We start from the raw sequence: 13,222 nt of genomic DNA, 5'->3' as shown, positions 1-13,222 counted from the left end.
TGAACATTTCCAGAATTTTGATCTGACAATGACTCTTCAAGATTTTCATTAGTAATAGTGGGGCTATTATACAGCTTATGGATATTGGCTTCTGTGGTAACTAATTTGCCAGCCATCCAGTTCATCTAGGATGAACTGATCTGTAGTTATCTGTCTTCTTCACTCACCTCTTCTTCCAACCTAAGAGGGAGTGGGGGAATTCTCCAGAATTTATGTAGCCTTCTTTATTGTGATGAAAGGTACTTTCTAAACCGGCAAGGCAGTTTTTTCAACCCAGTGAGTAGGGTTTGACTACAAAAATTACCGACATTTACATTAAAAAAATCTCCTTCCACAGGTGTGCTGAGGCCTTTTTTATCACACCCCACCTTAGCTAATACAGGAAATTCCCTCATGCTCCATTTCTGGCCTCCAATACGAGTCTTAAGAAGTGTCTGTATGCCCATGATCCAATAAGGTAGAGTGAGGGCAATCATAAATGTTATGAACTAAAGTTGTACTGTTCTAATTATTGGTATTTTTAGTAAAGATATGACTACAGCTGAGTTATGACCCTCTTCAATTGATTTGAGACATAATATTTCTATTAATACATATTTAAGGGAGCAGTACTGATGATTTGTGTATGATATGGTACCTTTCTCTTGCAAGCCTGAAATTGCTTTACAGAATTATTAGGTAAGGAGAACTTCACTCATTACCAAAATGTAGCCACATCAAGGGTGGAAAGTGATGATAGCTATTTAACAGCTCACAGCATCATCCCACAGCAGATTAGAGGAGGCAGTAAAGAATACACTGTTCAAATAGAACTGCATTTACCTCAGAGTTACGAACTGACCGGTGAACCACATACCTCATTTGGAACCGGAAGTACACATTAGGGAAGCAGCGGAGACCCAAAAAAGAACAGAAAAACCAACAACAGTAAAACTACTAAACAGTAAAACTACTAAACTTTTTTATAAAAAAAAGAGGGGAAACCTTGTCAAATTTTTGTAAACTAAGGAAACTTTCTATGCTTGTTTCATTTAAATTAAGATGCTTAAAAGCAGCATTTTTCTTCTGCATAGCAAAGTTTCAGAGCTGTATTGAGTCAATGTTCAGTTGTAAACTTTTGAAAGAACAACCATAACGTTTTGTTCAGAATTACAAACATTTCAGTGTTACAAACAACCTCAATTCCCCGGGTGTTTGTAACTCTGAGATTCTACTGTATGTGGAATGCAACTACTTGTGTTGGCATCTTTCCAGGACTCTGTAACAAACTCTGCTACTCTTGCAAATAATTGTAGTTTAGAGATGTTCTCCCAGTGGATAGGCTGGGCCATTCCCCACTCCACAGTAAGCTCTCCAGTGATTTGTTCAGCCTAGTTTTAAATGTCCCACACAATGGGGCTTTCATTGCTTACCTTGAGAGTCTTATGTCACAATAGAATAGTTCTTTAAAAGTTAGGAAGCTTAGAAGCATTTTTCCAACTTTCTCCCTGTATGTTTGATTATTTTTAATAGGGATAATGTAATATATATGTATAAGTGCCAGCGATCACACTTCCTTCACCCTTTTCCCTCCCTCCTTGAAGATGGTGGAACATTTGTTCCCATGCTTCCCCCACATCTCCAGTTCCTATCCAGTTCTCAGTTACTTTTCAGAAATAATCATAATGGCTTGGTGAGTTTTTTAGCTAATTCCCTCATTAGAGCTATGGACTCCTCATCGAAGGGTACAAGTGGGCAGAGCCTCAGTTTTATCTTTCTTCTGATGGATAGCATTTCCTGCAGCACAGGGCACCCTAGCACCATGCTGGGACATTGAATTTGGTTAGCCAAATAAATGACCAGTATTTCTACAAGTTTCTATTGGCAGTGAGGAAGGCTGAAGCGAGATGAGATGTAGGCCCCGCCCATGCTGCTCAGCAGAACTGTTAAAACCTTGTTTAACTGTTTGTGGTTTTTCAACAGAATTTACCAAATCGTGTGTGCGTGTGTGTGTGTGTGTTTTAAATATCACTCCAAGAAGCTGTTTTAGCAACAGGAATTTTATTATTATTTTGTGGGTTGGAGAAGGTGATCAGATGATCACTGAGTTATTTAATTGAAATAACTGTTACCAGACTTTTGAGCTGCTTAATAAATCAGAACAGCAAACTGCATTCCCAAATCTCTCTTAATAACATCTTTGACTATAACTCTGTAACAGCTGGCAGTAACAGGCCTGTCATTGTGGTCCAGTTACTAAACTAATTATGGCAATTTTCAGCATGACTTATGCAATTTTTCTTACCTTTTTTGCAATGTCATTGCAAATGCAAACAGCTCTTCATGCTTGAAGTATTAGATGGCAAGATTTTATTGCATTGGAGACAAGTTTGTGTTTTAAGCTCTCAAAGTCCCAACATGATTAGTGGAACTTACTTTTTATTTTTGGGGGGAAAGTGATCTAATCCAGTGGGAACGTACTCTGGAACACTTTAAATTTAAAAAGTCTGTTGTGTCTCAGACAACTGGTGATTGGATATAAATCCCTTCATTTCTAGAACCCTGGTTTGAATCCACCTCAACTCAGTAGTGACCAAAACTTGTCCATATCGCACAAACTACCACCTCAACTACCATTAAAAAGCCCTTGTTGGCTTTCTTGGGAGAGAAGGCAAACCCTGAGTGGGCTGTGAAGGCAGATGCTATTCAGAGAGGACATCCTCCAGAGTGGAGGCATTATTGGGCAGCTTGTACTGCTGTATCCAGTAGAAGTTAATGTAGGGCCCATCTTTAAAAAAGAGAAGAAGGATAATCCGTGGAACTACAGGCCAGACAGCCTCATCTCAGTCCCTGGAAAAATCATGGCGTAGGTCCTCAAGGAATCAATTCTGATGCACTTAGAGGAGAGGAAAGTGATCAGGAACAGTCAGCATGGATTCACCCAAGGGCAAATCGTGCCTGACTAACCTGATTGCCTTCTATGATGAGATAACTGGCTCTGTGGATGAGGGGAAAGCAGTGGATGTGTTATTTCTTGACTTTAGCAAAGCTTTTGATACAGTCTCCCACAGTATTCTTGCCGGCAAATTAAAGAAGTATGGGCTGGATGAATGGACTATAAGGTGGATAGAAAGCTGGCTAGATAATCGGGCTCAACAGGTAGTGATTAATGGCTCTATGTCTAGTTGGCAGCCGGTATCCAGCAAAGTGCCCAAGGATGGCGTGAACTGCACCCTCAGCAAGTTTGTAGATGACACTAAACTGGGAGGAGTGGTAGATACATTAGAGGGTAGAGATAGGATACAGAGGGACCTAGACAAATTAGAGGATTGGACCAAAAGAAATCTGATGAGGTTCAACAAGGACAAGTGCAGAGTCCTGCACTTAGGAAGGAAGAATCCCATGTGCTGCTACAGACTAGGGACCGAATGTCTAGGCAGCAGTTCTGCAGAAAAGGACCTAAGGGTTACAGTGGACAAGAAGCTGGATATGAGTCGACAGTGTGCCCTTGTTGCCAAGAAGGCTAATGGCATTTTGGGCTGTATAATAGGGGCATTGCCAGCAGATCGAGGGACGTGATCATTCCCCTGTATTCGACACTGGTGAGGCCTCATCTGGAGTATTGTGTCTAGTTTTGGGCCCCACACTACAAGAAGGATGTGGAAAAATTGGAAAGAATCTAGCAGAGAGCAACAGAAATGATTAGGGGGCTGGAGCACATGACTTCTATGAGGAGAAGCTGAGGGAACTGGGATTGTTTAGTCTGCAGAAGAGAAGAATGAGGGGGGATTTGAGAGCTGCTTTCAGCTACCTGAAAGGGGGTTCCAAAAAGTGTTCTCAGACTGTTCTCAGTGGTACCAGATGACCGAACAAGGAGCAATGATCTCAAGTTGCAGTGGGGGAGGTTTAGGTTGGATCTTAGGAAAAACTTTTTCACTAGGAGGGTGGTGAGGCACTGGAATGGGTTACCTAGGGAGGTGGTGGAATCTCCTTCCTTAGATGTTTTTTAGGTCAGGCTTGATGAAGCCCTGGCTGGGATGATTTAGTTGGGAATTGGCCCTGCTTTGAGCAGGGGGTTGAACTAGATGACCTCCTGAGGTCCCTTCCAATCCTGATATTCTATGATTCTAAGTTTCAGCATCCAGGACTGTCATTCTAGGTCCTTTCACCAGCATTAAAATAATTTTAATACATATTTTCAAAAGTGAGGATCACGCTGAGAACAGAAAGGGAAGAGAAACATAAATACCAAATTATTACCATTTTGGTTGCCCCAGTATTCAATTGCCTGTATTTTTCTCTACATTGTGCTGAATTCTTTGGCAACTACTATGTGTGGCTTTAATATGTCCATTTGCCTTAATGCTCAGAGTCTTTGGCACTTCCACATCCAAGAAAAATAATTTATTTTCCATCTTATAACTTCACAAGATTTGTTCCTTTAACTTCAGGAAGAGCATTCTGGAGGACTATTGATCATTGTTAATTTTTATGGTGCCAACAATGTGCTAGGCACTTTTTTGAGAACTGTATAGCTAAAAGCACCAGCAGATGGTGTTTCTCCTGACCGAAGAGAAGAGCGAATCTAAAGGGTGTGTTGCTTCTCCAAATTGTTTCCAGTTTATTTCAGTAATTACTCTGGCCTTGTCTGTTTGTTCAACTCCACCAGTGTAGCAACAAGAGGCTAGTGTAGATGAGGTGCCGACAGCTTTTAGCAACAAAGAATCCTGAGGTAGACAGCCCTGAATTTAGACAGTGATTTTTACTGTAACTTTTTAAAATCACATGTTTTTGCTGGCAAGTGATGCTGGAGTTTCCCAATCAATTTGACAGTAAGAGGCAGACAGTAACTCCTTGGTACCTAAATCAAATTCCATTGTGCTATAGAAAGTTCACTTTCGAGCATATCTTCATTCATAGGCATAGCCCTTCCTCTAGAGGCTAGGAAGTGATTTCAGCGACTTACCACTTAAAATTAAAATTGCTAATTGCATTAATGAAGAATGTTGAGCTGGATCATTTAGGGTGGAACTTACTTTTCCCCTCGGGACATTTCAAGTAAGAATTTTCATCATCAAATTATCCAGCCCACCTACATTCCAGTCACATTAATCAGTAAAAAAAAAAAAAACCTATTAATGTTTGCTTGTTTCACAAGAGCTGTTCCCAAAAGATACTTACAACTCATGCTAGGTCCATGTTATCACCTGCAACTTCCCCTACGGAGGGGATGAAATGTGTAGAAATCTTGAATAATTGGCCATAAAATTTGTTGGAGGGAGAAGCTGATCTTATGTAGCATTATACTCCTCCTCCCCATTCCAGGTATGGCAAGTGAAATTTGGATTTTCTGGTATTCTAGTGAGGGTGAAGGGGCTGCACCACATGACAGTCCCCCTGGCAAACCCATGAGGAAATATCCCAAGGAATTAACATTGACTGTCAGCGTTTGTTCCTTCAAGTCCTGCTCTGCATCTGCAGACTGTCAAGCATGTGGTTTGTTGGGGGGTGGGTTGGTTGTTCAGAGTGGTGGGGAGCCTCCAGCACCAACATCTCAGAGGAAACCCTGCTCCCACGGCAGGGCACAGTATTACACAGGGACTGACCCTCTGTGCAGAAGCCTCCACTCTCTATGGATGTTTCAGTCTGAAATTTCCCTGTGGATTTCAAAACCTCTCCAGGCCTCCAGTTTGTCTGCATTATAGACTATTCAACCCCACTCTCTAGAAGGGATAGAATAGAAACCTCCATTTTTTGCTTAACTTTAGCTTTGTATAGTGCTTTGGTTTTGAGTTGTGTGTGGGGGGGTTTTGTTTTGTTTTTTTACACACAAGGGTCTGGTCCATGCTGTGTGTATCTGTGGTTTGTTTGTTTTTTATTTGTTTGTGTGTGTGTGTTTGCTTGTTTTTTGCAAATGGGAAGCCATGTATTTTTAAAACCAGAAACAGAGGTGTTTGCTAACATACAAAGAGCCAGATTGTGCCTGTCCCTTGCATGGGTGCACAAAGGAGTGGGGAGAAGGAAGAATTTAGGATGTTTTACCTGGACTCCTCTTCTCCCCCTTGTAGGAAACATGCCTAATTTCATTACCCGTGTCCTACTTATTCATGGGGAGGAGTTGAGGCAAGGCCATGGTCCTTCATTACCATCACCATTCCCCACACCACATGACTCCCTGAGGTACAATCCCTCCATGGATTCCCCCTAGCATTATACAACTCAAATTCAGGACTGTGCCTTTAGGGCACAAAGTGTCCCAGAATATTATTAATGGAAAAACAAATTAATTTAAATTGGCTTGCTACTGCAGTGCCATGTATTACAGATTAATGGTGTTTTGTGTCAAACTGGCAGCAGCTGTGAACATCTGGCCCTTCTCACTAGTTTTCAGCACTTAGAATAATTCACAAGGCTTGTATGAAGTTACACTTTTGTCTCTCAACTTCCCACTACCTTATATGAGTGAGTGGATTTTTTTTTTTTTTTAAGTTTTAGATGGAAAAGACTTTGTTAGGTCACTGAGTTTGTCCTCAGGAGGCCAGTGGAGAATTGTTCCCTGCAGTAAGTTCTCCAGAGGCTTGTCCAATTTTAAATGATTTGAGTAATGGGACTTCGATTACTTTTCAGACTATTCCACATTTTAGTAGACTTTCAACTCTAGGGCATTTTTCCAGCTAATCAGACAATCTGTTACTTATGTTCATCCCATTACACCTGAGCAACTCCTCTCCATTCCAGAATGCTATAGGTTCCTCAGTTATACCTCTGGTTGTGTGGTCCAAAAATCTTAATTCCCTCCCAATGCTATGTGGCATTTCAAACTCCTATCTAATTTGCTGGGTACTACCACCTGTAGATCTTGGTTGGCATTATTGCTGTCCAAGTATAGCTCTTCCCTTCAGTATGTTTAACAGCATTTCCTGAATGTATTGGCATGCATATTTCTAAGTGTAATCTCACTTTGGTATTTCATGCCCTGTTTGTGGTGTTTCTGTCCAAACTGATATTTGCAGCACTGCATAATTTATTATCAGTGGATTTTATTTCCCTACTGTTAAACCCCTTCTTCCAGATAATTAGTACAGATTATAAAAACAGGCCTAATTCTAACCCCTTTGTCGTTGTTAGACACCTACCATCTTAACATTGTAGGTTAGTATTACCTTTTGTCTGCTACTAGAACCCAGACATATTTCATAAACTATTATTGTGTTAGCCATTTAAAAAATGTCTAGGAAATTGAAGATATTTAAATACAACTATAATTAGCCTGTGGAATTTTGTTTTGTTCAGATTTGTAATCCAGGATCTCTAGCAGAGAGAAATTAACTCAATGCTAGAAGAATTAGACTCTGCTATAATATGTAAAATTAAACCAAACTGGTTAGTCCATTTGCCACTGCCTTCTGCTGGATGTAATCAGAAATACCCAGCTCTGTCTCATAAGCCCTGTATTTGCACCGCTCTCAGAAATGAGTCAGATATGTTGGGGCACTGTAGCTCCTAGGTGCTATGGTAATACAAATAATAATTAATCATAAAACACATTAAACATTTCTTTCTTTGGAGCAGCTAGCTTTGGAGCATACAAAAGGAGACCTATTATGGACTCTAATTTTGAGTAACATGTAGGAAGTAGAAGTAGATCAAAAAGTAGCTACCACCCCTGTTAAGTATCAGAGGGGTAGCCGTGTTAGTCTGAATCTGTAAAAAGCAACAGAGGGTCCTGTGGCACCTTTAAGACTAACAGAAGTATTGGGAGCATACGCTTTCGTGGGTAAGAACCTCACTTCTTCAGATGCAAGTGACTTGCATCTGAAGAAGTGAGGTTCTTACCCACGAAAGCGTATGCTCCCAATACTTCTGTTAGTCTTAAAGGTGCCACAGGACCCTCTGTTGCTTTTCACCCCTGTTAAGCCACTGAGTTATAGTGATGACAGTACAACTAAACTTACTGCCTTCATGGGAAGAATCTCATAAAAAGCAAGTTAAACTTTTTGATTCTAAACTTTCAGAAAAGAGGATTTAAAAAAAAAAAAGGAAGCTAATCAAAACCACCCTAAAGTCAAAAGTGTGGAAATTAAATCCTCAGACTCAGAATAGAAGCAGCTTATATGTATACTATAATTATGCAAGAATATTGAAATCACCATGCAGAGTCAGTCACAGAAGGTATGCATACCCATGAACAAAAAAAGAAATAAGGGCAACGATGGAAAAAAAAAATCCATGTAGTCAAATGGCATAATACAAGAGATTATTCTGGCCAAACAGTTGTCCTCCATAAAATGGAAGTCCAGTCTAAGTGAAGCCAACAGAAAGATGCAAACTATGGCAAATAAAACTAAAGATGGAGTTAGGAATTTGAACCGCTAATCACCAAAACCTCCCAAAGTCTAAGTATATTGGAAGATGAAACCCTATTAGAATGAGTCTGCTAGATCACTATGGAGTAAAAGGACTGATTAGAGCATTAGTACATTACAGTAAAGCTAAATAACTTGTTTGCATTAGCCTTCACCACTGTCGGAGACTGAGGTGTCTGAAAACAAAGTGCTGGAGCAAACTGACATGTATGACACATAAATGGATGAGAATACTGTTATGGGTTTCGCCAGAAGCTGGGAATGGATCACTTGAAGATTACCTGTTCTGTTTATTCCCTCTGGGGCCCTGGCATAGGCCACTGTCGGAAGACCGGGTACTGGGCTAGATGGACCTTTGGTCTGACGCAGTATGGCTATTCTTATGGGTTGAATTAAACCTTGTTATGGGTCCAGTTTAACTGCCATTTTACATTCAGGATAAATGTAAAGAAGCCATTGTAATCAGGTGACTGAAACAGTTAAGTGGCCACTACCCCAAACACAGGCCCATGTCTCCTGCCAAAATGAAGGCACATCCCAGGCCACTCAGGAATTTGAATTATATGGGCAGGAACTCAGCTAGGCATTGTTTGAGTAAGTATGTGTACGTGAGATTGAAAAACAGAACAGTGACAGAAGCAGAGAGAAACCCAAGCAAACAGTAACAGAAGTGCTGGTAATGTGGCCCTGAGGGAAAGCTAGAAGTGAGAGCTTTTTGGAAAGGCAGGCTTAGAATAGCGAGCAAAGGAACTGTCTCCTGTTTGGTTTCTCCTGTATTCAGAGAAACAGTACTTTGTCTATTTTTTGTAAATAAATAAAATTGCATCAAAGAAATACATGACTCTCACCAATTTCTCACCCTAACTGGAACAACCTAAAAGACCCTGATTTTTTGGCTAGCCACATAGGTCACAAGGGGTAACAATCTCATCAGTAACATTGGAGAGTATAAAAAAATATTACTGTAAGGGATATAAACACTTGTGTTTGGAAGCATAAGCTCACCACTAACTAATAGGGTTAGAATAACCTGCTTATAGGGAAATCTTTCTGTAATTGTCCATTTTAGGCTTTCTTTCATCTTCCTCTGAAGCATTTGATACTGGCCACAGGATACTGGACTAGATTAGCCAGATGAGTCTGGTCCAGCAAGTGGAGCCTCTGTTAGCTGAAATGATGAGGACTTCCAGTTTTGGAGCAGAATGATTGGAGCTCCTTTCCCATTGCCGCTGAATTTCTGAGTGGTCACACTTTGCAGCATAGTGACAGCTGTGAAGTTCTGGATGCCTACATATTTAAGATCTTTTGCATTTACATGTTGTTCTCCATCCAGAGCTCTCAATGTACTTTACAAATACTAATCTTCAGAATAACTCTGAGGTAAATAACGGTTATAACCATATTACAGATGAGGAAGTGACTTGCTCAAGGGCAAGTAAGAAGCCTGTGACAAATGTGGAAATAGAGCCCAAGGTGTCTGACTTGTAAGCCTGTGTTTTAACCACAAGACCATCCTTCTTTTCCCGTTTTATTTCTAGCGCCTGACTCTTAGGAGCATTCCTAATCCTCTGCAAAGCATTTCCCAATATCAGACCTGAGTCTTGTACTACAGTGTGTTCAAGTAGCCAGTGTGTAGAATCAGTGGATGGTTTAAAACTTGCCTTCCAGGCATCACTTGTATTGGAAACATTTACTGAGCAGCTTCTGCCTTTTTACTCCTAAGGCTTTTTCCTGGAATGTTTCTCCACCAAGCTAAGATAAGAACTTCAAGAAATGCATTTGGCATAACCTTGCACAGCTGGCCTGATGCATGCTAATGATTGACAGTTGTGAATTGGTTGGAAAGAATGCCGTAGAAGTAAGGCAAGTTGCCATGAATGAATGTGATCATGAATGTTTAGCATGGACAATAGCATGAAAAGGGTGAGGAGTCAAAGCCGGGTCTGAAATTAAGGATTTAGGGTCCTGTTCTGCTTCCAGTTATACCCGTACCAACCCCACTTACGCCAGTGGGATTCCATTCGCATAACTGGCGTTTTCTGTGGAGACTTGCCCAAATTAGTTAAAATTGTCACCTGGTTCAATCTTGGTGACTGCCCAAGAAGAGATGTAGGTGAGGGGAAAGAACTTTCCAAATTTCTCAGAGGTTACTGGGGGTCTTTTCATTTTGTAAATTTTGAAGCATTTGGCCAGGCTGTCTCTGTCTTTCTGTTTTTTTAAATCTAATTTATGGCCTCCTCTCTTCCCTCTTTCTTTCATGCATACATCTCAAATGTGGTATGTTCATTCAAGTCCCAAAGTTAATTGTGTCCCACGCAGATTTAGGGTCCCTTCTCTTTTACCATTGAAAAGTCCTTCCACCAGAAATAAAGTACCATGAAACTGAAGTTATGGAAAGAGTTATTTACATAAAAGGACTAAGTCCCACATTTTAAATCAAGTAAAATTGTGTCCCTGTCATTTTGGGTTCTTGTCACACATTGTGTCCCTCATTTATGCGTTGCTAGGTTGAGAGGTGAGCTTTCAGGGATAGAGGAGTGGAGTAGAAATCAGCTGATGAAAGCTTTCACTAAGGGAGAAAGGTTGAGAAATTGGTAGATTACATGTTCTACGCTATTCATGTAAGCTACAAAGGAAGGCTGCTATAAAATCTGTATTTGAGATGATGTCTGGTTTTGGTTTTGGGGTTTTTTTGTTTTTTTTCCCCCTGCCCGGCTGCCATTTAGTGTCAGTGCAGCTTTTCCTACAGGAAATGGCCATTTGATGGAAATTTCACTGCTCTCCATTTCAGGAGAAAATGTTGCTAGTTAATTAGGACAACATAGGAATCGAACTACAGTACCATCTTTGTTCTGAAGTAGCTCAAGTATGGGGACAAAGGGGGAACGAAACCTGATGAGCAGAGCCACTTGGGGGGAAAAAGCAGTTCAGTTTAAACCTAACAAGCAAGCTTTGTGTGTGTGTTTTTTTTTTTTTTTTTTTTTTTTTCTTCTGAAGTTAGGATTGCTGCAGGCAGCATAGCTCAGTAAACCGCCTTCAGCTTTCTAAAAGATGTATTTTGACCTCAGGAGTTATATTTTGATAGATCATTTTCCTTCCTCTGTAGTTGTTTTCATTTTTGACTTTTAAAGAACAGTGCTGTTTTTGCTCACATTCTTCATTATGACATTTCCTTATTTTAAAATGCAAGTGCATGTTCTCAAACGAATTATACTTGCATATAAATACATTGAAGAATCAACTGTGTGAAAAGTTGTCATTGGGAAATAGACCTAATAAAATAAAATACAGAGAGCTTCTCGCACTTAAATTGGAGTCAGTAATGTAGGGCCTTATAGGTACTACCATTGTTTTCTGGCACTCCTCTTTATATAGCCAGTTTTCAGAGTAGCAGCCGTGTTAGTCTGTATCCGCAAAAAGAAGAACAGGAGTACTTGTGGCACCTTAGAGACTAACAAATTTATTAGAGCATAAGCTTTCATGGACTACAGCCCACTTCTTCGGATGCATATAGAATGGAACATATATTGAGGAGATATATATACACACATACAGAGAACATAAACAGGTGGGAGTTGTCTTACCAACTCTGAGAGGCCAATTAATTAAGAGGAAAAAAAACTTTTGAAGTGATAATCAAGCTAGCCCAGTACAGACAGTTTGATAAGAAGTGTGAGAATACTTACAAGGGGAGATAGATTCAATGTTTGTAATGGCTCAGCCATTCCCAGTCCTTATTCAAACCGGAGTTGATTGTGTCTAGTTTACATATCAATTCTAGCTCAGCAGTCTCTCGTTGGAGTCTGTTTTTGAAGTTTTTCTGTTGTAATATAGCCACCCGCAGGTCTGTCACTGAATGACCAGACAGGTTAAAGTGTTCTCCCACTGGTTTTTGAGTATTTTGATTCCTGATGTCAGATTTGTGTCCATTAATTCTTTTGCGTAGAGACTGTCCGATTTGGCCAATGTACATGGCAGAGGGGCATTGCTGGCACATGATTGCATATATCACATTGGTAGATGTGCAGGTGAACGAGCCCCTGATGGTATGGCTGATGTGATTAGGTCCTATGATGATGTCACTTGAATAGATATGTGGACAGAGTTGGCATCGGGCTTTGTTACAAGGATAGGTTCCTGGGTTAGTGGTTTTGTTCAGTGATGTGTGGTTGCTGGTGAGTATTTGCTTTAGGTTGGGGGGTTGTCTGTAAGCGAGGACAGGTCTGTCTCCCAAGATCTGTGAGAGTAAAGGATCATCTTTCAGGATAGGTTGTAGATCTCTGATGATGCGCTGGAGAGGTTTTAGTAGGGGGCTGAAGGTGACAGCTAGTGGTGTTCTGTTATTTTCTTTGTTGGGCCTGTCTTGTAGGAGGTGACTTCTGGGTACTCGTCTGGCTCTGTCAATCTGTTTTTTCACTTCAGCAGGTGGGTATTGTAGTTTTAAGAATGCTTGATAGAGATCTTGTATATAGCCAGTGTGGATTATTTCCTTTGCCTCATGACAAGGAGTCACACCCCATGGAACAATGCTCTTTTTCTCCATTTCATTGCCTGCAGATTATCTTGCAATCTTTACCACTGATAAAGGAAGGCACAATGATTGGGGAACCAACCTGTGAATTCATCTCTGCCTCAAATTTAGACTCTAGTAGGTCTTCTGCTTCAAACAAGCCAGCTTCACTTGCAGTTCAATTAAATATGTTACTGTTCTTTTATATGAGATGCATACGTTTATCACACTTATCCCGGGGTTCTAAAACCGCCTATGTTTTTTATTTAGGAGGATGAAGTGTGTAGTCTCCAAGTACAGATTCACTGGAGGTATAGTCCTCATCGGAGCTGCATTCTTTCTGTAGTAACTTAATGTGCATATTTGA

At 40.5% G+C, this 13,222-nt stretch overlaps 1 protein-coding gene across 1 annotated transcript in view; it reads left to right on the top strand.

Annotated features, from left to right (window-relative positions):
- The window catches only part of DCAF5 (DDB1 and CUL4 associated factor 5), a 103,452-nt gene that overhangs the window by 77,022 nt on the left and 13,208 nt on the right, over positions 1-13,222 (top strand). The gene's annotated exons all lie outside the window — the stretch shown is intronic.

Source organism: Malaclemys terrapin, chromosome 4 (assembly GCF_027887155.1).
Source record: "Malaclemys terrapin pileata isolate rMalTer1 chromosome 4, rMalTer1.hap1, whole genome shotgun sequence".
NCBI lineage: Eukaryota > Metazoa > Chordata > Testudines > Emydidae > Malaclemys > Malaclemys terrapin.
The sequence above is the reverse complement of the archived record's forward strand: the minus strand, read 5'-3'. Positions and strand labels throughout refer to the sequence as shown.